This window comes from Giraffa tippelskirchi, chromosome 11, assembly GCF_054371585.1.
Source record: "Giraffa tippelskirchi isolate mGirTip1 chromosome 11, T2T-mGirTip1v1.2.pri, whole genome shotgun sequence".
In the NCBI taxonomy this organism is placed as follows: Eukaryota; Metazoa; Chordata; class Mammalia; order Artiodactyla; family Giraffidae; genus Giraffa; species Giraffa tippelskirchi.
In genome coordinates this window covers 67,007,034-67,032,176 of record NC_137285.1, presented here as the reverse complement: position 1 = coordinate 67,032,176, position 25,143 = coordinate 67,007,034, and the positions used below count along the sequence as shown (strand labels likewise).

Here is a 25,143-nt window from a genome sequence, read left to right as displayed (position 1 = left end):
CCCCATCCTTATAGGCGGTCAGAGACACAAGAAATAAGGGAGAGCAAGAGAGAGGGACAAGTGGACAGAGAAGGATGGAGCTGGGGCTTTCCATGTGTGGTGTGGAAACTCTCCCCGAGGAGGCAGCATTTAAGTAAAGGCCTGAGGCCAGTGAAGGAATGAGCTACCTATCACTGGAAGAGAAGCGTGTTTCAGGGGAATCACAGAGAAAAGGGAAATGCTCTGTGCCTGGAGGTGCCTGGAGATTTCAAAGAACAGCCCAGGATGCCATGTGGTCTGACCACCTGAGAGGAGAGAGGGAAAATGAGGTTCATTTTCACAAACTTTCTTGTTCCTCACACTAGCTGCCTCCACCTCCAGGTAAAAAAAGTCTCACTATTAAAGAAGCACCTGAGCCTCCTGGGCAGAACGAGTGGACCCTCCACTGCCATGTGGTGGGGGTTACTTTTTGTATTACCAGCAGAGAATGAGCTTCTCAAAGAGAGATTTTGTTCTTTATCACTAGTGATAAAAATGTCCTATAAATATTGGATGAAATTGCAAATGAATCCAAGAAGGAATGATGCTAACATTTTCTTCCATCTTCACCTTGACCCATTAGAAACTGGGTATAGTAGGAACCCTTGGCTCCTGTTAAAAAGAAGCTAGTGATGGTCAGATCAATCTTGAACCTTGTAGGTAGGTCCTAGGAATGAGACTCAGGCCAAAGCTTCTTGCCATCTCCCCTCATTGAGAGTTGGTGACCGGTCAGCCCTTCTGTCTGTGTGTGTTCCACCCAGTGGATGTCAAAGTCTTCAGGCTCCATGAGCTGACCTTCCAGCTGGCTTGGCTCTCCTTGGCCATCCTAGATTCACAAGTGCCCGCCTGGTACAGGGACCAAGAAGCTGGAGTCATTACCTGCTATGAGTCACAGCCCTGGGACCCTGGCTGAACAGAAGGGCTGGCCACACTGCCCTGGTCAGCTTCCCACACTGACAGCCTCCTGTCGTTTCACCTTGACTCTGCCTGTCTCTTCACCTTATTGGGATGCCCTACGTGTCACAGCCACTGCTGTTCCTCGCCCTAAAGGAGGAAGTAGATAAGTTCTTATGGCCCCAAGAGTCCCTGGGTGGTGAGTTATGTAGCCAGCCCTGGCCTTAGCACCCAGGATGGTCAGCGACCTGGCCAGCACTGCATGCAGTGCAGTCTGCCTGAGAGGGAGGAGGAGAGGGTGGGCTTGGGGTGGGTCCTGAAGGTATTTACTGAGTCAGAGATGCTGAGATCAGGCCTGGTTTTCCTGATGGGGAGTCTGAACCATCACTGAAAGATGGCACCCTTCAGCAGCAGCATGGGGGCTCAGGAAGCCCAGTCAGCCTACAGGTCCTCTGCGGCCCCTGAGTGAGCCCTGCAGAAGCTGCTCTGGGGTCCATGGGCTGCTCTCCTCTTGGTGTTTGCTGATGGTTTTGGTTCATTGCTACCCTCACATCTCCTTGGACTATTCAGCAGAGGTGATGCATACCTGTTCCCAGATTCTCTGAACACTAACTGGGAATGCCTCCTTTTCTGTGACCTAGAGTTTTGTAAGCATTCTAAATATCTAACAGAATCAGGTACAAAATGTCAGAAGAAGAATGAAAATAAAGAGAAATGAAATGTCATTCAATTTTTTTTTTTTTTTGGCTGGACTCAGTCTTTTAAAATTCAACTAATTGATTAATTTCTTTTGGCTGCACTGGGCCATCACTTCTGCACACCAGCTTTCCGTAGTGTGACTGGCAGAGGCTCCTCCTCACTGCGGTGCTTGGCCTTCTCACTGTGGGGGCTTCCCTTGCTGTGGAGCACCTGCTCCAGGGTGTGTGCACTTCAGTAGTTGGGGCGCACAGGCTCCGTTGCTCTGTGGCAAGTGGGATCTTCCCAGATCAGAGGTCAAACCTGTGTCCCCTGTGTGGGAAGGTGGGTTCTTAACCACTGCACCTCCAGGGAAGTCCCTGGACTCAATCTTTTGGAAAGAACTGAATTTGGTTTGAGAAGGGAAGTACAGCAGTGGCAAACGAGGGCAATGGTGGTTGGGGAATCTTTCAAGAACTCCTCTAAAGGAAGTCCTAGGATGGCTGGAAAGAGCTCCCATGGTAAAACAAAGAAACAAAGAAAGAAGCCAGACCCAGAACTAGAGCTGCCGGGGGACAGAATGGGGCGGTGCTGGTCCCCTGGACAGCCTCTTCCCTTTCACATCAGCTGCTGCCCACAGACATCATTTAGGACAATAACCCTGAGGGGAGGGAGGCTTGGCAGGATATTTGCTGGGGAGGGAACCCAAGGCTTCTCACCACATTAGGGGCAGCTTCTCATTCTCCCGGGGCCACTAGACCATCTGAGGTGTTTATTTCAAGGGCTGAACTTACTCTTGAGGCCTGACCTCTCTTACGGAGACAAGCGAGCAGGTGCGACTTGTACTCAGAGGAAGCACAGCCTTCTGGGAAAACGGGAAACCTGGGGATGAGCGGGTGAAATGAAAAAAATACATATATCTCTTATCTTTCGAGAAGCTGGAGAGCATCAACTAAATGTCAGAATATGTTTTGAGTGGGCACACAAATTTATTCAATGAAGAATGCAATTAGTTTAATTTTTCTTCCTTAAAGACAAATACTTTCCTATGCAAAAATTGGTACTTCCCTCGTAGCTCAGTTGGTAAAGAATCTGACTTCAATCCAGGAGACCTGGGTTCAATTCCTGGGTGAGGAAGACCCCCTGGAGCAGGAAATGGCAACTCACTCCAGTATTCTTGCCTGGAGAATCCCATGGACAGAGGGGCCTGGTGGGCTACATTCCATAGTCTCACAAGAGCCGGACATGACTTAGTGACCAAATGACCAACAACAATACAAAAATTATGAAACGAATGTTTCTGCCAATAATATTTAGTAGGACAGAAATCAATGTAGTATTTCATCAATATCTCTGAAGGTGTCAACTAGATTTCTCCCCAAATTAAACTTCCTCTGTATTTGATGAGCGAGTCAGCCCTGTGGGAATGTGATACCCACCAGGGGACTTATGATGTATGTACTCCTGCTTCTTTCCTGTGCAAGGGGTTTACGAGCTCATTGGTGTGACCAGAGTGCCTGACCTTCCACCAAGACATGACCCCTTAGATGGTTTCACCCACCATTAAAAAGGTTCAGAGTGTCTTGGCCACATATCTGAGGCCATGGATGACAGAACTGAGGTTAAGGCTCCAAATCTGCCTGATTCCCACATGGGGCGGGGGGCGGGGGGAGAGTCAAGATGACAGCAGGCAGTTGCATCCAGAAGATCAGGGGGATTCATGCCTGGAGTATCTAGCAGTGCTTTACAGGCTTGGATCTCATGCTTGCTTTCTATCTCCTCAGCTTTATCTGGTCAGTGTTTCAACCATCCTGCCTGAGTATGCAGAGGAGGACGGTGGTGGCTGAGTTCTTGACATTGAAACAATGAGAGAGACTTGCTCTCATTCCTGGTTTGATCTGAGTCTTGCCAAATTGTCTGGTTTCTCCTTTTGCCCTACATATTCTAACACCACGCAGAAAATATTAACACCAGTAATATACACAACTCTGTTTGGCATGTGGCAGCTCACGGACTGATATGGAAACAGCCTCTTTCTGCCATTCACACCCACTTGTTACAGCATCTGTAAAGGTTGTGACTTTAGAGACCAGATGGAAGAGGTTTATATTAAAAGAAAAAAGAATACAACCCTCAGGCTCACTGGAGAAAAATCTCCTGATTTACCATGGCTACAATTGCCTCAGGTGTGTAGTGAACATAGATGATAGTGATGAGTATGAAAGAAGTTTCCAAACCAGGAGAACAGACATGTCATCAGGTGAGCCCAGTGTGACACAAGCTGGGGCAGAGGTGGGTGATGGGCAAGAAAGAATACTGAGGAATCATTTCGTTTTCCTCATTTTTAAAAATATTAAGCTTTTATAGACTATATTTGAACATTTTCATAGCAACAAAGAAGGTAAATAAAATTTCCTCACTAACTTCTTCACAGTAACTCAGTTTCTCTCTGTGTTCTTAAACTTTGTTCCGATCTGAAACTTGAATGCAATGTGTGCAGATTCTTATTTCTCAGTGGTGACTGTGCATTGAGGAGAAAGGGCAGAGTGGACTGAATAAAGCGCAGGGCACTGGACAGCAAACTGCAGACTAGGGAGCTCCAAGCCCGCACACCCCCATGGTGAAATCAGTAAAACAACCAGGGTCCGTCAGCGCACAGGACCCGAGAAGTAGTAACAATGATCTCTTTTCTGCTCCCACCATTGCCAGCCCTAGCAGGAGTACAGATTAGCTCCTGGGGAATGTGTGTGCCTCTGTGTTTGTACGTGTGTGTGTGTGTGCGTGCGTGCATGTGTGTACGTGTGTACTTCGTATTTCTTCCTGCCACATAAGTGAGTCTGGATGCTTCAAGTAAGCAATGGCCATGCAAGCAACACAGTGGCCTCTGTTGCTCTTGTGTCTTTGGGAGTTGTGTTCACCCAGAGTTTGTATAATGGGTCCAGGTGCGAACTTCCAGTTGTCCTTGTGGTTCATACCTGTTTTGTGAGGGGAATGGTCTTCCCTTGGGATATCAGCTCAAAGCTTATGGAGAGAAGGACTACACAGGTGTATGTTAGAGCCAGCAGCTCTGGGCATGGATGACTGGGCAAACCAAGTGAATTGCTCGAGGCTCCTGATGTGAAGGAAGAGACTGTGGACATGGGGATCCCAGGCCTGCAGGGTCAGAGTTCTGATTGCCTGCAGTGGCTGTGGGTGTTAGTGGAGCTGAGAGGTTGAGGGGCTGAGATGCCAGCTACCTGCCCCAAGACTGTAGTCGGAGGGAGCAGAAAAGCGGGTAGTGTTGCCCATCGTTGTTTCTGGCACACTTATCTTTCTGTCCAGACACCAGGCTATAGGGAAGGCTTGATTCTTGCTTTTTAAAATGGCTTTAGCTCTTCTCTTTACTTGTCCACTACATTCTTTAAAAAGATATGCACTACTGGTAGCACTAAAACTTTGTTTTCATTTAACAATTTGCCATCGATATCTTTCTAAGTCAATACCTATAGATCTAACTCATTCAAAAAAACCAATAAACCAAAAAGCAAATTGATAGTCTTGTGTTATGTGAATGCACTGAAAATTTACTTAACTGGTCCCTTGCCATATTTTCTAAATATTCTGTTATTAAGTAATGATGATGATATCAACATTCTTGATATACATGTAGTCGCACAAATGTTCCCGCACACGCATTTCTTGTCATCTGACTTTGCTTGGTAAAGGTCAATTATGCAATTTGTAATTACGCCGTCAGGTTTTCAGTGGTTTCCTTCATGGCTTCTGAGCCTTGTTTTTTTTATACTTTAGTATCATCTCAACTCTGAAATTACAGAATACAATGTCTTCCGTGCTTTCTTTCGGTTTTGCTTTCATTGTTTCAGCTTACAGTTCCCACAGCCCAGCCCCCTGCAGGATCTCCCTTATCCAGTTTGACCCGCGGCCCTGCAATCTCGCGGGGAGGACCTCTCCGCCGCAGCCTCCCGCTCTCCGCCCGCCCTCGTCTGCTGCCGGGGCAGCTCCCCATCGCCGAGTCGGGCTGTCCCGAGCGGGGAGCCCCCTCCGAGGCAGAGGCCCCCGGGACGAGCTCGGGCGTTCGGGCGGCCGGCGCTGCTGTGGCCTGCCGGCGACAGCGACTCGTCCTGGGGACGCTCGGCCCGGTTGTCGGGCGCCCCCGGCGGCCGCTGTCGTGTCACCAAGCTCTGTGATCGTCCGAGGCCGGGCTGCGTCTTCGCGAGGAGCTCCTGTGGTCCTTTCTGTTCCCCCTTGCGGGCTCGGCGGTTCTGTTGACCCCACACACGGGTCCCCTCGCCGCGCATGACAACACGGAACGTCGCGGGCGAACAGGGAGGTCGCCGAAGGAGCGACTCCAGTCTTGCCCGGGCTCAGTGGTCAGAGGCGCCAAATATTTGCGAAGCAGAAAGCGGCCGTGGCCGTCCGGTGAGGGTCCCGGGGAGACGCGAGCCTGGCGCGGTCTTTAGTCCCGGAAGAGCCTCTGAACACGCGTGGACGGGAGGACGCTTGAGAGAGAGGAATGCAACCTGCGGCGGACTCGGAGGGAACGAGTGCGGTGTGGTGGTGCTGTGCCTTCTCCGCCCTGCGATCCGGATTTGTCCCGGTGGCGTTCACGCTGTTTCCTTGTAACCAGGCGATCACCGCCGAAAGGTCGACCAGATGGCCAGACAGCTTGCAGCTTTCAAATGTCCTATAGTGTGGGTTTTAGTAGGTGAAAAATATTGAAATCTATAATAATGAAAATTACTATTTTCGTTGTTACTCGACGTTACTGTAATTATTACCGTTGTCGTTAATTAATGATAAAGTTTACCAACAGAATAGCTAGCTGATTAGTTGAAGATGACCAAAGAGGAGTTTCAGTATGTCTAAATATTTGTTTAAAAACAGAGGAAACTCTCTCTACAACCCACAAGGCCCTGTCCCATGCCCCGCAGCAACCATTCTGGAAATCTAGACCCCCAAACTCTGCAGCAGTAGGCCCCAAGGCAAGGTCCTGATCGGTGACTGTTTCCTCATGTAACCTTTCCAGTTAGAAACAAATGGGCGGGAACATGTTCCTCTAAGCAGTCCCATGGGCGCCCCTCTTCCCTTCAGCCTGACTCCATCTTCCCTACAGCACAAGCTCTGAGCAGGACATGCCTTCCTGATTTGCTGACACTCCTAGGCGCACCCTGAGCCTCAGCCTAATGCAAGTGATGCTGGCTGACCTCTTGCAATGCAAATAGTAGCTGCTAAATGCACTTACTGATCTGTATTTAAAAACCTTCATAAACATCTTGATAATGGAAGCATCATATTGAGTCAGAAACATGTGTGACACTAACAATTTCCTTACTTTTTAGACACTAAATACTTTATAACTTTTCCATCTTAAAACTAAAGCCATTCAAAGAGGGGATGGAGGCTCAAGAAACAAGTGATATACAAATATATACATATATATAAATAATTATGGCTAATTTGCACTGTATGGCAGAAACCAACACAAAATGGTAAAACAATTTCCTGCCAATTAAAGAAAATTAAAAAAGAAAGAACACTAAAGCTATTTGAATGCCTTTTGTATGCAAAGACATATTCCTATATTACTTTTTTCTCTTTTTTTAGTAGAATTCCAAAAGTGGAATGACAAGAGGTTTACTGACATTTTTTAAAAATTGCTTTCTAGAAATGTCCCCATTTATGTATGTGTGTACTGCTCACTAGCCTTCATTTAATTGCCATATTTTGAAAAATATTTAATATAGAAGGGATTGCTTTATTTTTTGCTTGTGAGACCAGTGTTTTATGTTTTTGTGTTTTTGTTCATTATGGAATTTCACCTGTGTGTCCTCAGATTGATATTCAATAAAGACTCAAAAGGATCATTAGGCAGTTGTGGAACTTTCCGTCTGAGCAGCCCCCTCCTCTTTGATGCCCTGCCACACAGATTATAGCCTCCCTGGCCTCCCAACTCACCAGTGTTCTCAATTCATATTTTTGCCGGAATGTTTATGGGTTCCTCTACCTTCAGCTGCAGCGTGAAAACTGCCTGAAGGCAGAGAGCTGGGGAGTCATCAGGTTGATATGTATGTTCACCTTCACTCGAGGAACCTAGTCCTGGAACCCTAGGGACACTGCCTGCTGTTCAGGGTCTGAGAAGTTGTTTCACATATTGTTCAACTTTCTGATTCCCAATGGTAGGTGAGGAAATACAGATGCTACTCCTCTTATCATTGCAGGAAGGGGAACCCTTTCCAGGGCCCTAGAGTGGGCTCACACATGCTGACAAAGCAAGAGACTTTACTGGGAAAGGGGCACCCAGGAGGATAGCAGCAGGGTAAGGAAACCCAAGGGCACTTCTCTGCCATGTGACTTGCAGTCTCAGGTTTTATGGTGATAGGGCTAGTTTCCAGGTTATCTCTGGCCAAGCATTCTGACTCGGGGTTCATTTCACGCATTTTGTTCAGCTTTCTAATTACAGTCATAGGTGAGAAAGTCCAGACACTGTCCCTCTTCTATTTGGAAGCAGAAATCACATTTCATTTTATGAGAAAACTATACTTTTGAATCAATAATTTAAAATAGCCTAACCACACATGCTTGATGGTCTTTTGTTTCATATTCTTTGTTTTGCTCATCAGCATGTTAAAAGAAAATGAAATATCAGGAGATACACTAAGATGGCTCCCCCCCCCCAGAAGAACTTTATGCCAATAAATCCTGGGTAAGGTCTTAGGAGTCTGAGTTTGAATCCTTCAGGTATATCAAGTCACTGAGGCAATTTTTACTCCTGTTTTCATAAGATCTGTTGGTCTAATAAGTCACACTAAATTTTCCCACAGTTTATATTGTGGAGAATTTTTTTTTTTTCTCCCTGAATCCCAGTGTCCATCTTCTTTTTCAGTCACTAGCAGTTCATTCTGCTCTAAAGTGTGCAGTTCACTGTCTCTGGATTGGCTGAAGGTGACCACCTGTAAGACACTTGGCAGCTCACTTCTCATTTCTAATCAATGGATTTGAATTAAAGGGACTTTAAGGCTCTTCCATTCATTACTCAATAAATACTTATCAACTGAGAATTGTAACCAATGGAGGCACGTTAATAAATGAGACAGATCGGGGCCCTACCCTCATGTGGCTTGCTGGAGTACACAGACTCTTATAAATAAAATATTAATTGTGGGAAAAAATTTGATTAGCATTGTAAAGAAAAAACTGAGCTTTCCAGAAGACTCAGTGGTAAAGAATCCACCTGCCAAGCAGGAGACATCGGTTCAATCTCTGGGTCAGGAAGATCCCCTGGAGAAGAAAATGGCAACTCACTTCAGTGTTTTCCTGGGAAATCCCATGGGCAGAGGAGCCTGGCGGGCTGCAGTCCATGGGGTCGCAAGAGTCAGACATGACTTAGCGACTAACCAACAACAACAGTGACAGAAAAGATCAGGATCACATGGGATGGTAATGGGGAAACACCAGCATTAGATGGGGTGGTCCAAGAGCGCTCATCTGAAAGGTTAATATCTGAGCTGCCATCCAGATGAGCAGAAAACAGCAGCCATTTTAAGCTCTAGGCAGAGGGAAGAGCAAGTACAAAGGCCCTGAGATGGGCGCCAGCTTGCAGGGTGAAAACACACGGAGGCCCCGTTGATATGAGTGAGCGCACACACACGGTGAAGGGAAGGAGGGCGGGGCGGGGAGTCAGAGCCTAGCTCAGCGCTGGCAGTCTGTGATCCTGGGATTTGATCCTGCTCCGAATGCTTCTCACATAAATGCAGCACATTAGATGTCCCGTGCCCACACAGATGGATGACACAGGGCCCTGGCAGTCAGACAGAGTGTATGCAGTAGTCAAGGCACCAGCAAGATCACAGGACCTGAGATCAGCAGGGACCTTAATGGTACCAGAGAGCTTATTTTAAACTCAGGAGACTGAAGAGCAATTTTTGTAATCTTGGCCAGTATGAACCAAAATGAATTTATTCCTACAGTTTGCAGAACTGTTGCCTCAAAAAAAAAAAAAAAAAAAATGGGCTTTTTATGAAGCTTATGTAGAAAGGATACATAGAACCCATGCCTAGAAATCCTACTTCCACGGGAGAAAGCCACCAAAACTGCTTGGAGAGTTTAAGGAATGTGACTTTTAAATTATAAAAGAGAAAGACACTAAAATGCAAGAAAAGTTCAGAGACAAAAGGGGTTGATCCAGAGCCACAGGCTTTGTCCTGGTGAAGGGTAACTACCCAGCACACAGCCCACCTCCCCACATTGCTGGGATTATCCCTATCGTGCTTTCCCATGGACTGTAGCCCACCAGGCTCCTCTGTCCATGGGATTCTCCAGGCAAGAATTCTGGAGTGGGTAGCCATTCCTTTCTCCAGGGGATTTTTCCAATACAGGGATCAAACCCGTGCCTCCTGCATTGCAGGCAGATTCTTTACCACTTGCACTTTATATGGTGCCAATTTAAAATTCAGTTTAAGTAATTTTTTTTTTCATGTTCGGTAATTCCTAAGACCAAAATAGCTCCCCCTTGATGTTATCTGCACACTGGCATGTGTAGTCTGCAAGAACTCCCTCTTCCCTGAAGACCTCCAGTCACCAGCCTGTCCACGTGTCTCCTATCACATCTGTCCACCGGTGTCATGGGCTCTCTGCTCGCCTCTGCACAGAGCTGTTGCTGTTGGGATTTCTTTTTAGGCAGGGAATCATTCTGTCAGCCATCACCTAAACTTCAACGTCCTCCCATCTGAGATTGTATTTCTATGTTCCTTAAAAGAGCATTTTAACAAAATCTCGATTTGAACATGAATGGGTTTTACCTACTGATTTTTATCTGTCTTTCATTGCATCCTATGGTCTGATTCTGCCCTTAGCCTCTCATGGAACAACTTGCCAGGATTTATTAATGACTTCTAATCCCGTTTTCCATTTGTCTCCACCCTTCTGTGGCACATGCTTCTATGACACGTCCTTATTGCCATGACGCTCTCTCCTTCTTTTCGGAATGCTTGCTGCTGCCTTCCTGCTTCTCTGCTGTGTCCTGTCCCCATGTGTGTCTCTCCCTGGGACTCACAGCAGGTTCACAGCAGACTCACTCACAGGATCTTCCCTTTGGAGTCCCCGCCTCCCATTTCAGCTGTGATATTTGGGTACAAATTCCCAAGTATTTATCTCCAACCAAGACTCCTGCTCCCATGTCTGGGCTCTGTAGAATCTTCACCTGAATAAGTACCATGGATCAAACCTCTTATACCGTTCCCTCTCCCCAGTTACATCTCTTAGCGACCCTCCCTCTCTCCTGGGCACCAGGTTCCCTGGTTCAGATCATCCATGACTTAAGGAGTTATCTGGCCTCATTGGCTCCAGCTCTAATGGAGTGAGCTGAGCAATGATGAACACAGAGAAAAGTGGAGACAGGGATGTACCAGGTGAGGTTGTAACTGCACTGAGAATAAAGGGCAGTGCTGATGAAAGGAAAGATTATAGAGGGTTTCTGGAGGTTAGAAAACATCGGAAAACAGTTTTAAACACAGGTGGGGAAGTGGTGTGATAGAGAAGTTGCAGTTTAAAGAGAAAGGCTTATTGCTGGCTCAGAAGGATCTTACTCATACTGCTACTGCTACTGCTAAGTCACATCAGTCGTGTCCGACTCTGTGCGACCCCATAGACAGCAGCCCACCAGGCTCCGCCGTCCCTGGGATTCTCCAGGCAAGAACACTGGAGTGGGTTGCCATTTCCTTCTCCAATGCGTGAAAGTGAAAATGAAGTCACTCAGTCGTGTCCGACTCTTCGTGACCCCATGGACTGCAGCCTACCAGGCTCCTCCGTCCATGGGATTTTCCAGGCAAGAGTACTGGAGTGGGTTGCCATTGCCTTCTCCCATAACATCTTATCAAATGCTGTCTCTGTTACAAATACTCCAGGTTACCAATCCTTTAGAAATATATCCTACACATTTGCTAGCAGCAGAGTAACACAGGTCAAAGTTATACATCGCAGCGTTGTTCGTAATATAAACATCAGTGTTCATCCCAATGTGAGTGGGCAAAGTGTATTATAATAGTACATCATCCATTCAGTGCACTGCTGTGCAGGAAATTATGTCCTGATAGAGGACAATTTCCAAGGTATTGTCAAATAAATAAAACCAACATGTAACAAAACACCACGCTTAATATACCACTATTTGTGTTTTAAATTAGGGCATGAAGGAGAAATATATTTTAATATTTGCTTGTAAGGCACTCTGGAAGGACCCCTAAGAAACAAAATACTCCCTGTGGAGGGCAGATGGCCCTGGACAAACAGACTAAATGATAGGAGGCACAAATTAATGCAAAGCTTATTTTCAGTATCTTGAATCATATATGTGTATTATAACCTCTTTGGAATTTTCAATAAATTGAATTTTTTAAAACCTGCAAAGAATAAAATACATTTTGCTATTTTTATTTTACTATACTATTTTACTGTTTTTACCAACTGAATGAATTTCTGGTTTGTTTTACCACAACTGTTATTTGGCTTCTCTAAAATGTCTATCCGTAAGTCTTTTCTGGTGGTTTTGACTTTTTTTATTTTAGCTGTGGTAAGAAACAAAGAAAAAGAGATTTTTCTCAGCACCCTAGGTAGTGAGTCCTTTTCTTTTTTCCTCCTTTCAGATACTTTATATACTTTACACATTTTGGCATTATTTTCATAACTTTTATCTGCAAGAAAGAGGATAAAGCTATGCTAGCTTGCTAGGGTTGCCAGAATAAAATACCACAGATTGAGGCTTAAATAACAGAATTTCATCTAGGTTATCCAATTTTATAGCATTCAGCTTTTCAGAGTACTCCCTTATTTTATTTTGTCATATCAGCAGTTATATTCCCTCTTTTGTTACTGATTTTAGTTGTATTTTTTCTTAGTCAATATAGCTAAAGCTTTGTCACTTTTGTTAACCTGTTTGAAGTAACTGTTGTTTAAAATGATTTCTTTGGTTTTCCTCTTCTCTATATTTATCTGAGAGCTAATCTTTGCTATTTTTATTCCTTCTTCTAGCTTTGGATTTGGTTTGATCTCCCTTTTCTACTTAGGTGTAAAGATAGGTTGCTTATTTGAGCTTTCTTTTCAATGTATGCATTAACAGTTATACATTTCATTGTTGGTGATGTTTTTGCAGAATACATTTTGGTATGTTCTGTTTGCATTTTTTATTTGTCTCCAGGTATTTTCTAAGTTCCTTTTTTATTATGTTTTAGCCTATTGGTTATTTAAGAGTGTGTTTAATCTTCACATATTTGTGAATTTCTCCACTTTTCCTTCTACTATTAATTTTTAGTTTCATGATTGTGACAGGAAAAGTTCCTTTGTATGATTTGAGTCTATTTATAGTAGACTTATTTTCTGGCCCAACATGTGGTCAGTTTTGGAGAATGTTCCCCGTGCACTTGTGAAAAATATGGAATCTGTCTGTCTTTGCCCGGGTCACTTGGTGCCTTAGCCTCAGACTTCTCAGGGGTCACTTGTCACTGTCGGTCGCAGCTGTTGGGACGGTCGGCCATTTTTGTGCCTTTAGTCGCACGGAGAGATCACTAGGACAAAAGGGACGCCTTTCTGTCAGCCGGTGACTCTCAGTATCCCCTTTCTATGGCAGGTAGGCTAAGAGTGGGCTCTGGTACATTCCGGGAGCCTCTCTCAGACTCACCCCTTGGCTACATTCTCAGAAACTGGAAAATGTTGGCCCTGAAAATGGCCTGGCCCCAATACAAACTGGGGGACCCAAACAATATGGCCTCTGAATGGCACACTAGCTTTTGCCAAAAGCAGGGAAAGGACTCAGAATTTCCTTACGTTCAGTCCTTCATGGCCCTCCGTCAGAATCCGGATTTCAGGGACTCATGCCGCATGTCTTCCTGTTGCCTCCCTGTCTCCTGTCCCCCTCTGTCTCCATCAGATTTCCTAGGCAACCCCTACTCGACCTTTCATGCCCAGGTGATCTCTAGGAAAGGATTCTGAGGTTTCCTTTCATCCGGGTCTTCCTTCTATATTCAAAAGCCTGAAGGATCAAAAACTCTCCTAACATTCTAAAGATCCCCTTCTAACTGCACTTATCTCTCAGGTGGGGAGGGAACCAAGTTTCCCCCACTCCTGAACATCCTAAAGAATTCCCTTCTAACTACTCCAGTTTCTCAGGGAGGGGAAGGACCAAGCTTCCCGACTCCTGCAAATTCCCTTAACCCTTCAGATTCTTCTGATGAGACAAAGACCTCCCTTCCCACCAGAGGGACAATCCAAGATTTTCATCAGCTGATCTGCCCCTGATATCAGAGTCAATTTGTGCACTATTTGGTCTATAATTTAGGTATAAAACTATGACTACAGAAAGGAAAGGTGACTTTTTGACACAGGAAGGCCATGATATTCTTGAGACTCTGGAGAAAACTGGTTAAAGTGAAACTATTTTTTCTTGGAAACTGCAAAACCAGTTCTTTTTGCATATGCAATTAAAAACAACTAGTTTGTTAAAAAGCTGGCCTAGGGGAAATCTTGAAGTTAACCCTTTGCATGTCCCTGAAATACACAGCCCAGTTTGCCTGAGACTTCAGCCTTGGGCAAATTAGAACTTCATAAAAAAAAAAAGGGAGGTGTCAAAGAGACATTTTAAATATCAAGTAAAAAACTATGAGATCGCTGCCTGTCTGTCTGGATTTATGTATGTCTCAGTGCGTGTGTGTTTTTAATAATATTGCTGAATTTGTAAATGAGTTCTAATTTGATTGGCCTAAAGAAAAGTAAGCATTTACAAATCAGATAATTCTAAATACAAGAGAAATTAACCTAAATGAATATCAGATTCACGTGAACTGGGAAATAGTCAATATTAAATATCTAGTGTTAATGTTTCTTTGATAATCTAATAGAAACGTGTCTAAGAGTCATTAACATTAAGCATAATATTTTCATCATGCCTAGGTTTATTATAAGTTAAATATTGTTATATTGTTATATCTGTTACAAGTTTGTCAACAAGGAAAGTGCCTCTGGGGGATGGGGGAGAAAACTCCTAAAAATGTAAATGAGATATGAGCTTTTGGATAAACTATTAAGAATAATTATACTTTAGGAATGCCTGTCTACAATAGTCTCTCCAGGTTGGAGTAACTTGATTTTCTAGGGGTGTGCTAAACTAAGTGACCGAAGTTTATTGAATACCTAGGTCATTTCCAAATAAAATAAGATTCTGAAACATTTATTACTAAACATTAACTGCCTCTTACAGAGATTTTGGAATATTAATGAATAATGTTTGATGCCATCCTGAGATGTTCCCTAGAATATTTTTTAGAAATTATCACTGGTATTTATGTTCACCAATCTATAGAATGCTAATATAAAGGTCAGTTCTTGGTTGCTTAAGGAAAGTAGGATATATGTTTTTAGTAAAGAAGGTATGAGGAATGAAATTGCATTTTATGAAGGGAAAAGGAAGTAGGTCTGACTTACAGGTGGCTGTTTCAGGATGGGAGAACAAAGTAATGGGTGCAGAATGTCATAAGAAGGTTCTATGGAAAGTGGACCCCAAGGGAAGGGTTTTGTGCATAAATACAAGTTTTGTTGAGATGTTGAACTGCCTTTGATAATGGATTTTAAGTTTCTTTATCTCTGAGGTGATCTGTTCTATGTTTACCTTTGAAATCTTTTGTTAACTTTGGCTAAGTGAGTAACTATTGTTTCATAGTGACTTATATGATCCTATCTGACTGAGTGTTATAAACCTTTTGGACATTTATTGAAAACACTTCTTATATCATTTGACTTCTAGCTAACTTTGGGATGCTTCAGAGAGTCCCTGAGACATCCCAAAGAGAGATATTAAACTACCTGAGTTCATTTGACATGTTAAATTACATGGGAAGTATAGTTGGAGGAGTGATGAATCTTCTCACGTTATATTGTGTGGTTGATGTTACTAATATAGATATCCTAGAAATTATGTGAGATTCATGAAAATCTGATACGTCCTGGTAAAATGTTGTCAGTTATAATTCTAGTTATCATATTAAAATGTTACATATCACAGCAATGACCAGGCTACTTTGTCAATTGCAATTTAATCAGATTTTAAACATGTCTTCTATGGTTTCACTCTGATGCCTTTGCAACAATCCTGCTACTTCAAGATTCATGGAAAAGACTTCTAAGGTTAACCGATAAACACATTTTGTTTGTTATCTGGTAAGCTGGTACCAGACTGGAATTTAGTCTACTCTCTATGTTAAGAGTACAAAGTTTTCTTAGAGTGAGTCTTTCAATAACAGATTATGAATTTATTTGCCTTTAAGTGATTTAAATTTGTTTTTAAAATCTTTTGTTACTTTGGGAGAGTAAAATACCATTATTTAAAGATTATGGTACATGCAAAAGCTCATTCTGCTTCCACAAAAAAATAACCCCTCACTGTTAGAATTTTGCTATTCTGATGCTCTTAAAACATGGCAACAGTCTACTCCTAAATCAGGGAATCAAAAATGCGTGAACAGTAGCTGTAAATCAGAGAATCAGGGCTATGGGAAATCCAAGACAGCTGCTTGGCTTTTCCCGGCTCCCTGACAAACCTCATTTTTATTTGATGGGTTAAAGCCTTCCCTGGCTACAGGGTTAATGCCCTCACAATGAAAAAAAAAATTGTATTTTACTTAATATTAAGTTCTAGTTTTGTTAGTTAAGGTCTGTATTTACTACAACTCACTTCTGAGATAGTTCCTTGTTGTTATGTTATATTGCTAAAAGGTTTAATTAATTAAGTTATTAAAAAGGACATTCTAAGTTTGTTTCTAAAGCTCATCTCAGTAACCAATCTTTGAGTGAAGGTCAGATGCTCCATGATGTACAACCAGGAGATTAACATCTGGCTATAATCATTTAACTAAGTCAGATGACCTGGGCTATACTGGGCTCTACCTAATGAAAGCTCTTGACTTAAATTCTTGCTTGTGACCTTACTAATAACTGCTAGCTATATTATTTTCTATGTTTCAGAAGATTGTTTCTTACATTACTAAATGTGTGACTGACATGATAAAATGCTGATATGCAGTTCCATGTGAGATCAATGATTGTAATAATGTAACTCTAGATATGGGAAGAAGCAACAAGAGGGAATATTCTCCTGGACCAAGAGGCTAGTAAGACAGGTATGGTCCAGAGACTTGCTACTTGCAAGGTCTGGTCTAGTAACAGCTCAGAGTGGCCTGTCAATGGAATCTTCGTTAGACCCGGAACACAAGGTCCATGAAATGCCCCCAAAGCATGGTCAAATATGTGGCTATGAAGGAACCCTGCTGACTGGAAGTTGGCACTTGCCAGCTGTCTCTACAAAGATTACATCATGACCACTGCAAGCTGCTGACCTTCAACACTCCTTGAAAGGAGTTCACAGTGGAGATCAGAAATAAGGCACTCTGTGCTCTGGGAAAAATCCAGAAGAACCGGCCTTCAGAGAGTCAGATGTTTTCAGGTAAAGATTTTTATGAGCCCAACTTCTTGCATCTTTTCATATCTAGAGAAACACTAATGTCACAAACCAATGTCTAGTCCTGGTTCTCCTGGCTAGCTCCTCAGGAGGTTTTCTACTTCTCTTAACCTTTGGGCCATGTATCTTTAAATTTCTTGTTAATTTTGTTTCTCCTAGAATACAACAAATCTCCAAGTGATAGTTTGACAAGAGTATTCCCTGGCCAACACCCAGACAATGCTGAAACAAGCCATCTTATCGTTCCATGGACTCTCATCTCCCCCCGTAAATGCACCCTGGCAAAGAAAAGGCAAAGGGAACCCAGAGCCCCACGATGCTCCTGTACAGCCTGAAGAAGTCAGAATGGTCATCGCCCTTTTTCCCCTGAGATGGCGTTCCCAAATGCCTGAGAAGGGAAATAGGTAGATAGTTAAACGTGAGCAGGGTATCAAAAGGGGCCAAAGAATTGGCCCTAAAAATAAAGAGAGGGAGAAATGTGGAGACTCAAGGACGGAAGAGCAGATAAAACCAAGGAGGGTCTTGGAATGCAGGAACGGAAAACCCAGACCCTTATCTTCCTTCCCTCCCCCATGGTGTAACTATTAAGGGATTTCAGGTCCTCCTGAGCAGTGTAACCTGTCTCCTCTCCTTCCCCATAGGGAGAAGGTATTTGCTTTACTCTCCACTCCGCACCCCCCCCCGGATATCTGCCTCATCAGCAAATGACCCTCAAGACCCCCTATCCCACTCCCTGTACCCTGGGTATAAAAGTGGACTAAGGATCTCTGTTCAACGTCGATTCTCTCTTGAGCTGGCCCGCTATTCTAATAGCGTCTCCCCCTCTAATAAACTTTATTTCCCTCTCATTTTGTCTCATGTCGGGAAATTCTTTTCCAATCGGCGCCCAGACCACAACAATTTTCCTTACTGCTGTAACAAAATATTGATTAAATTTTTCTAAAAATAGGAATGTCTGGTTTACTTAAAGGGATGACTGTAACTGACACAGAAAACCCCACGGGGCTATCAGGGGATTACTCAGAAGAAAACTACAGGCCAGGAGAGGGTAAAATGAAATATTCAGAGGGCAGAGCATTAAAAATTGCCAACCAGGAAAACTCTATTCACCAAACTTAACCTTCAAATATGAAGGGAAAATGAAGGCTTTCCTAAAGAAAAGCTGAGGGAGTTCATCACCACAAGACCTGCCTTGCAAAGAATGCTGAAGAAGTTCAAACAGAATAAAAAAAGATGCAAAGTTGCACATGAACACATACAAAAGTGTACAACACACTAGGTAAGGTAAAAAATATATTGTCAGATTTAGTTTATTCCAATTACTTAGAAGAATGGTATATTAACAACTTCAAGTATAAATGTTCAAGGAAAAGATGACTAAAAGTAACTACAGCTAGTATACCTTATTTACAAACACACAGCATAAAGAGAAAACTGTGACATCAAAACATTACAGAGGAAGAATTAAATGATGGAGCCACTTTACTCAGAGAAGGCAATGGCACTCCACTCCAGTACTTTTGCCTAGAAAATCCCATGGACGGAGGAGCCTGGTGGGCTACCGTCTATGGGGTCGCACAGAGTTAGACATGACTGAAGCGACTTAGCAGCAGCCAGTTTACTGGCTAATAAAGAGAGGTTGCAATCAGCACAAGACAAACTGTTTTAGGTATAAAATTTTAATGTAAGCTTCATGGTAACCATAGTAAAAGTTTGGAGTAAATGCAAGAAATAGAGAAAGGGGAAACAATATCACGATGAAAAGCCACCAGTTTACAAAAGTAGGCAGAAACAAAGGGAAAAGGAATCAATGGAGGCAAAACAACCAGAAAGCAACCACTCAGATGGCAGGAGTCAGTTCTTACATATCAATACCCAGTCTAAATGCAAATAGATTGGGTTCACCAATAAAAAGACACAGACGATTAAAAAAAAAAAAAAGACCCAACTATATACGGTCTACAAGAAACTCACTTCAGCTTTAAGGATATGCAAAGGCTCAAAGTGAGGGGATAGATAAAAGTATTTCACAGGAATAAAAACAGAAAGAAAGGGGGCATAGTAATTCTTCTATCAGACAAAATAGACTTTAAGCATAAAACAACAACAAGCATCAAAGGAGGCCGTTGTATGACAAAGGGGTTAATACATCAAAAAGTATACGTACATACATACACACGCACATGCACACACACACATATACATATGCAAATATATAAAACAACATTGGATCACCTAAATATTTTAAGCAAATAATAACAGATCTCTAGGGAAAATGTACAGGATTTCAACATCTCACTCTTCACAATGGATAGATCATCCAAACAGAAAATCAAGAATGACATGTTGGAATTAAACCAAACTTTAGACCAAATTGAAATAAGAGACACATATAGAACATTCCATCCAGCAAAACCAGAATACACATTTTCTCAGGTCTACACAAAATATCCTCCATGGATAGATAATGTGATAGGTAGGACATAAGCAAGTGTAAGCAGATGTCGCTGTTGTTGCAGATGTTGTTGTAATGTCACTCAGTTGTGTCTGACTCTTTGCGACCCCATGGATTGTAGCCCACCAGACTCCCCTGTCCATGAGATTTCTCAGGCAAGAATCCTGGGTTGCCATTTCCTTCTCCAGGGGATCTTCCTGACCCAGGGATCAAACCCGAATCTTTTGCATTTGCAGGTGGACTTTTTACCATCTGAGTCACCACAGAAGCCCCTAAGAAGTATATATTACATGTATTACAAATAATTTTATTACTTTAGAGGGTGAAGTGCTGGCTTAAAAATTACACACAACCTAAAAGTTGAGAGTTATGTTTTATTTAGCAGGAATTTTTAGGACTTCAAGACAGGGAGGCAGCATCTCAAGAAAACCCGAGGGGACTGCTCTGAGGTGAGGGGGGAGCCAGGTTATATAGAAGTTTTGCAAGAAAAGGCGAGGAGTCAGAATATCGAAGATTCAGTTCAATTCAGTTCAGTCGCTCAGGTGTGTCCGAGTCTCTGCAACCCCATGAATTGCAGCACATCAGGCCTCCCCGTCCATCACCAACTCCTGGAGTTTACCCAAACCCATGTCCATCGAGTCAGTGATGCCATCCAACCATCTCATCCTCTGTCGTCCCCTTCTCCTCCTGCCCCCACTCCTTCCCAGCATTAGGGTCTTTTCCAATGAGTCAACTCTTCGCATGAGGTGGCCAAAGTATTGGAGTTTCAGCTTCAACTTCAGTCCTTCCAATGAACACCCAGGATTGATCTCCTTTAGGATGGATTGATTGGATCTCCTTGCAGTCCAAGGGACTCTCAAGAGTCTTCTCCAACACCACAGTTCAAAAGCATCAATTCTTCAGCGCTCAGCTTTCTTCACCGTCCAACTCTCACATCCATACATGACCACTGGAAAAACCATAGCCTTGACTAGACGGACTTTTGTTGGCAAAGTAATGTCTCTGCTTTTAAATATGCTATCTAGGTTGGCCATAACCTTCCTTCCAAGGAGTAAGCATCTTTTAATTTCATGGCTGCAATCACCATCTGCCGGGAGCCAGCCCACGAGATCCCACCCATGACAGAGTCATGGGAAAGAGGAATGATTGAGCACGGCTTCTCAGGCCTCAGGGATTCTCGGAAGGCTGCCTCAGCGCTCACCTTAAAGATATCTTTCTGATGTTTACTATAATAAACCTCTTCCTATTTTCTGTGACTTAGGCAAAAGGCCTTTCCTGATTCCCTTCTAAAATAGATCATTCTGAAACCTCAAATCAACAAGGCCCCTGAACGGTAGCACCTTAAATAAAATTATCTGGGATATAGAGTATGCTGATCTAAATTCCTTTTGCTAACATATTGGTTTGTTTAATAAATGTACCTGTGCCTTTGGAGCTAATGTGCATAACTGTTCCTTAATAATAAAATAACATTGAGAGCCTCCACATAGAAAGCCCCTATGGGCACAAAACCCTTCGCAGGAAAAAAGGCTTGTTAGGAAATATAAGAAATATTGCTTTATGACACTGTTACTTAAGCTATATTTACTCACTATGTTTTTACTCTTAACGTATTTAGCCTATATAATAAAAGCATAATAGTTAGAGATCTATATAAGTAGAAGTTTAGCTTTAATACAAATAATAAGACAATTGTTGATTTAACTGATGATTCTTACTTAAAGCTGAACTTCAGCTTGCTGTTCTTTGACTTTATGGAACTACCTTCTTTTCTGTTAAGCTCAAGGCGTAGAGTAAATTATCGAAAACAGGTTTTACCTTGAAACTTTCTATTGATGAATTCTTTCCTGCTGTGCCTGATACAAAAGTGTTCTGACTGATCAACTCTTATCAATGGAGAGTCACAAGATGTTAGCAGGCCCCCAGGCCGGAAGATGATGTAAACAAAATGAGGCTTTTTGGTAACTAAAAACATGCAAATGGTTTCGATGAAGGTCAAAACTGCTGGCCTATTAAGCTGAATTGATAGGCCCATTAAGCTGAATTCATATGCCCATTAAGTTAAATTGGTATGCCCACTAAGCTGAATTGGTATGACTCTATGCTTTACATTTGTTTCTATATACCACAAAAAATATAAAAGCTGTCTTAAAAATAATAAAGTTGGGAGACACTTGGAAACACTGAGATCCGCTGTGTCTTCTCATTGGTATCGCTGACGCCGTCCATCCTGAGGGAACCCCTGGACCTGCTGGAGCTGGACTCCGGCAACCATCAGCAGTGATTTTGGAGCCCAAAAAAATAAATTCTGACACTGTTTCCACTGTTTCCCCAACTATTTCCCATGACAAAATGGGACCAGATGCCATGTTCTTAGTTACTGTTAATTAAAAGAAAACCAGATATCTCAAGTGAAAGAATTTAGCACTTTTCTATGTATTGGAAGATGCAAGAGTCTGGGCTCACTGAAATCATTCCTTTGATGTGCATCTCAGCTGGTTGGGGCCAGGATCCTGTGTTTTTGTTCTGGAAGGAATAGCAGTCTTTTTATTTATTTGGCTGTACCAGGACTTAGCTGTGGCACGTGGGATAGTTTAGTTGTGGCATGTGGGATCTAATTCCCTGACCGAGGATTGAACCTGGGCCCCCTGCACTGGGGACACCGTCTTAGTCTTGAAGTAGGATCTTATCTCCCCATCTAGGAAATGAACCTAGCTGCCAGTCCACCCGTGGTGAGAGGCTAGAAGCAAAGTTCCTTGATTCTTACTTCATTTGAAAGCAAAAATGTTTCAAGGAGGCAAAAACTGCAGAACAGATGCAAAGTTTTTTATTAGACACACAGTGCAACATGTAGGAGAGCACACAGAGAGATAAGTTATTTATGTCAGAAGCATGACAGAAACACACACTGGGAGAGGAGTATAGGTGTCCTGAATGAGGAGCGCAGTAAGAAGCTGATTTAAACACTTATATAGGATTGCCCTTATATAAATCACTTATATAGAGAATTTATTTACATTTGGCCAATTATTTTGTTTCTTTTCTCACACCTGGCTGGTCCCTGGACCCTAAGATGCCTGTGCAAATTTTTGCTAATATGGATTCCACCACACAAGCCTGTAGGTGCATGTCCACACTTATGGGATGGGACCCCCCTTCCCTTTTTGACTCCCAATAAGCCTTCCTGCACATGTGTGGACAGAGAAGTCCTCCTTGACCTGAGGAGTGGGCACTGTATCTCTTTACTTCAGCAGAGCTCAGTGTCTGCTGCTAGCTTTGTCCTTGGAGTGTCTGGGTGAGAGCAGAGCTTCAACTTTACTCCACTTGACAATCACCAGGTGTCCAGTCTGGGACGCATCTATATCCTATGGCATTTACACATCTTGAGTTCCCTCAGGGTTCACCATGGGGTACAGCTGCAGTCTGAAGGCTGCTAGAGGGCAGATACTCTTTCCCTCCTGAGTCCCCTCAGGGCTTCACCAGCCCACCTCTGGCTTGTGGCTGCAATCACTGATGACTGTGAAATCATTTGTTACTGATATGGTAGGAAATATTCCATTTCTCAACAGGAAAGTAAAAGTATAATAAATTCTGATTCACTTAAAATATAAAACCTGTTGACTTAACCACCATGAAGGATTTTAGCACTTTTCTAGATATCAAGACATACAAGAATTGGGCTTACAAACTTGACTCCTGAAAATATCTATCTGAAGACTTGTTCCACCAGTTTTTCCCATAGCACAGAGGGCTTCATTTCTGCTTTCCACCCTGAGCTCCTTTCAGGGGTTGTTGAAAATCAGCAGCTGCAGCAGCACATTATTTAATCCTTGTAGAGGTGGATGGCAAAAGGCCATTGCAAGTGTCAATTTGCCATTGGCAAACCTAACATAGTGCGTTTTCATACATTCCTGTTTTACTTTTTCAATATTTTTTCAACTACTTCCACACGATATCTATGTCAACTACAAATTGGCACTTGTAAAGAGCATTTGCCAGAGACTGAACCACAACAGGGGATTTGCCAGCTGCCTCGGCGGAGATGGAACCCTGTGCTGCTGAAGCTGCTGACCTTCAACATCTGCTAAGGGGAATTCAGGGTGGAGAACGAAGCACTCTGTGCTCCAGGGAAACCGGTGGAACAGGTCTTTTAAATAGTCAGATATTTTCAGGAACTGATTTCTTGATCCCAATTCTTACACTTCTTCACATCTAGAAAATCACTAAATCCCTTCATGGTGACATCCGCTCCTCCTGACCAGCAGAAAACCTTTCATAAAGTAAGTGCTTGATTGCATTGAACTCCCCTTCACCAAAATCTTATATAGTGACCTTCCCCCACTGCCTCTTTGGAGCAGTCTCTCAGAGTTATCTGAGGTGCTGTTTCCTGGCTTGCAGTCCTCATTTTGCCCCAAATAAAATTTAACTCTGCAACTATCACATTGTGCATATCTCCAGTTTTCTCAAAGAGATCTCTAGTCTTGCCCATTCTATTGTTTTCCTTTATTTCTTTGCACTGTTCAATTAAGATTTTCTTATCTCTCCTTGCTATTCTTTGGAACTCTGCATTCAGATGAGTATATCTTTCCTTTTCTCCTTTGCCTTTCACTTCTCTTCTTTTCTCAGCTCTGTGTAAGGCCTCATCTGATAACCATTTCTTTCTCTTGAGGATGATTTTGGTCACTGCCTCCTGTAAAATGTTATGAACTTCCATCCATAGTTCTTCATACACTCTACCAGATCTAAACTCCTTGAATTTATTTGTCAACTCCACTGTATAACCATAAAGAATTTCATTACATCATACCTGAATGGTCTAGTGGTTTTCCCTACTTTCTTCAATTTAAATTTGAATTTTGCAATAAGGAGCTTATTATCTGAGCCACAGTCAACTCCTGGTCTTGTTTATGCTGACTGTATACAGCTTCTCCATCTTTGGATGCAAAGAATATAATCAATCTGATTTTTGTATTGACCATCTGGTGACGTCCATGTGTCGAATTGTCTCTTGCATTGTTGGGAGAGGATGTTTGCTATGACCAGTGCATTCTCTTGGCAAAACTCTTAGCCTTTGCCCCACTTCATTTTGTACTCCGAGACCAAACTTGCCTGTTACACCAGGTATCTTTTGACTTCCTTCTTTTGCATTCCAGTCACTACAAACAAAGCTAGTGGAGGTGATGGAATTCCAGCTGAGCTATTTCAAATCGTAAAAGATGATGCTGTGAAAGTGCTGCACTCAATATGCCAGCCAATTTGGGAAACTCAGCAGTGGCCACAGGACTGGAAAAGGTCCGTTTTCTCTCCAATGCCAAAGAAGAGCCATGCCAAAGAATCTTCAAACTACTGCACAATGGCACTAATTTCACATACTAGCAAAGTTATGCTCAAAATTCTCCAAGCCAGGCTTCAACAGTATGTGAACTGAGAACTTCCAGATGCTCAAGCTGGATTTAGAAAAGGCAGAGAAACCAGAGATCAAATTTCCAACATCCATTGGATCATAGAAAAAGCAATAGAGTTCCAGAAAGACATCTACTTCTGCCTCCTTGATGATGCTAAAGGCTTTGACTGTGTGGATCACAACAAACTGTGGAAAATT

The 25,143-nt window shown here is 42.9% G+C and overlaps 2 long non-coding RNA genes across 2 annotated transcripts; one reads left to right on the top strand and one right to left on the bottom strand.

Annotated features, from left to right (window-relative positions):
* Positions 1-5,129: 5,129 nt before the first annotated feature.
* Positions 5,130-10,528, bottom strand: LOC145526948 (uncharacterized). The gene is made up of 2 exons (XR_014069338.1): positions 10,390-10,528; positions 5,130-6,271 (listed from the first exon to the last, which is right to left on the bottom strand). It is a non-coding gene; the product is annotated as an uncharacterized LOC145526948 (long non-coding RNA).
* A 51-nt stretch (positions 10,529-10,579) lies between these two features.
* On the top strand, positions 10,580-17,934 carry LOC145526947 (uncharacterized). The gene is made up of 3 exons (XR_014069337.1): positions 10,580-10,994; positions 17,246-17,490; positions 17,728-17,934. It is a non-coding gene; the product is annotated as an uncharacterized LOC145526947 (long non-coding RNA).
* Positions 17,935-25,143: the final 7,209 nt, after the last annotated feature.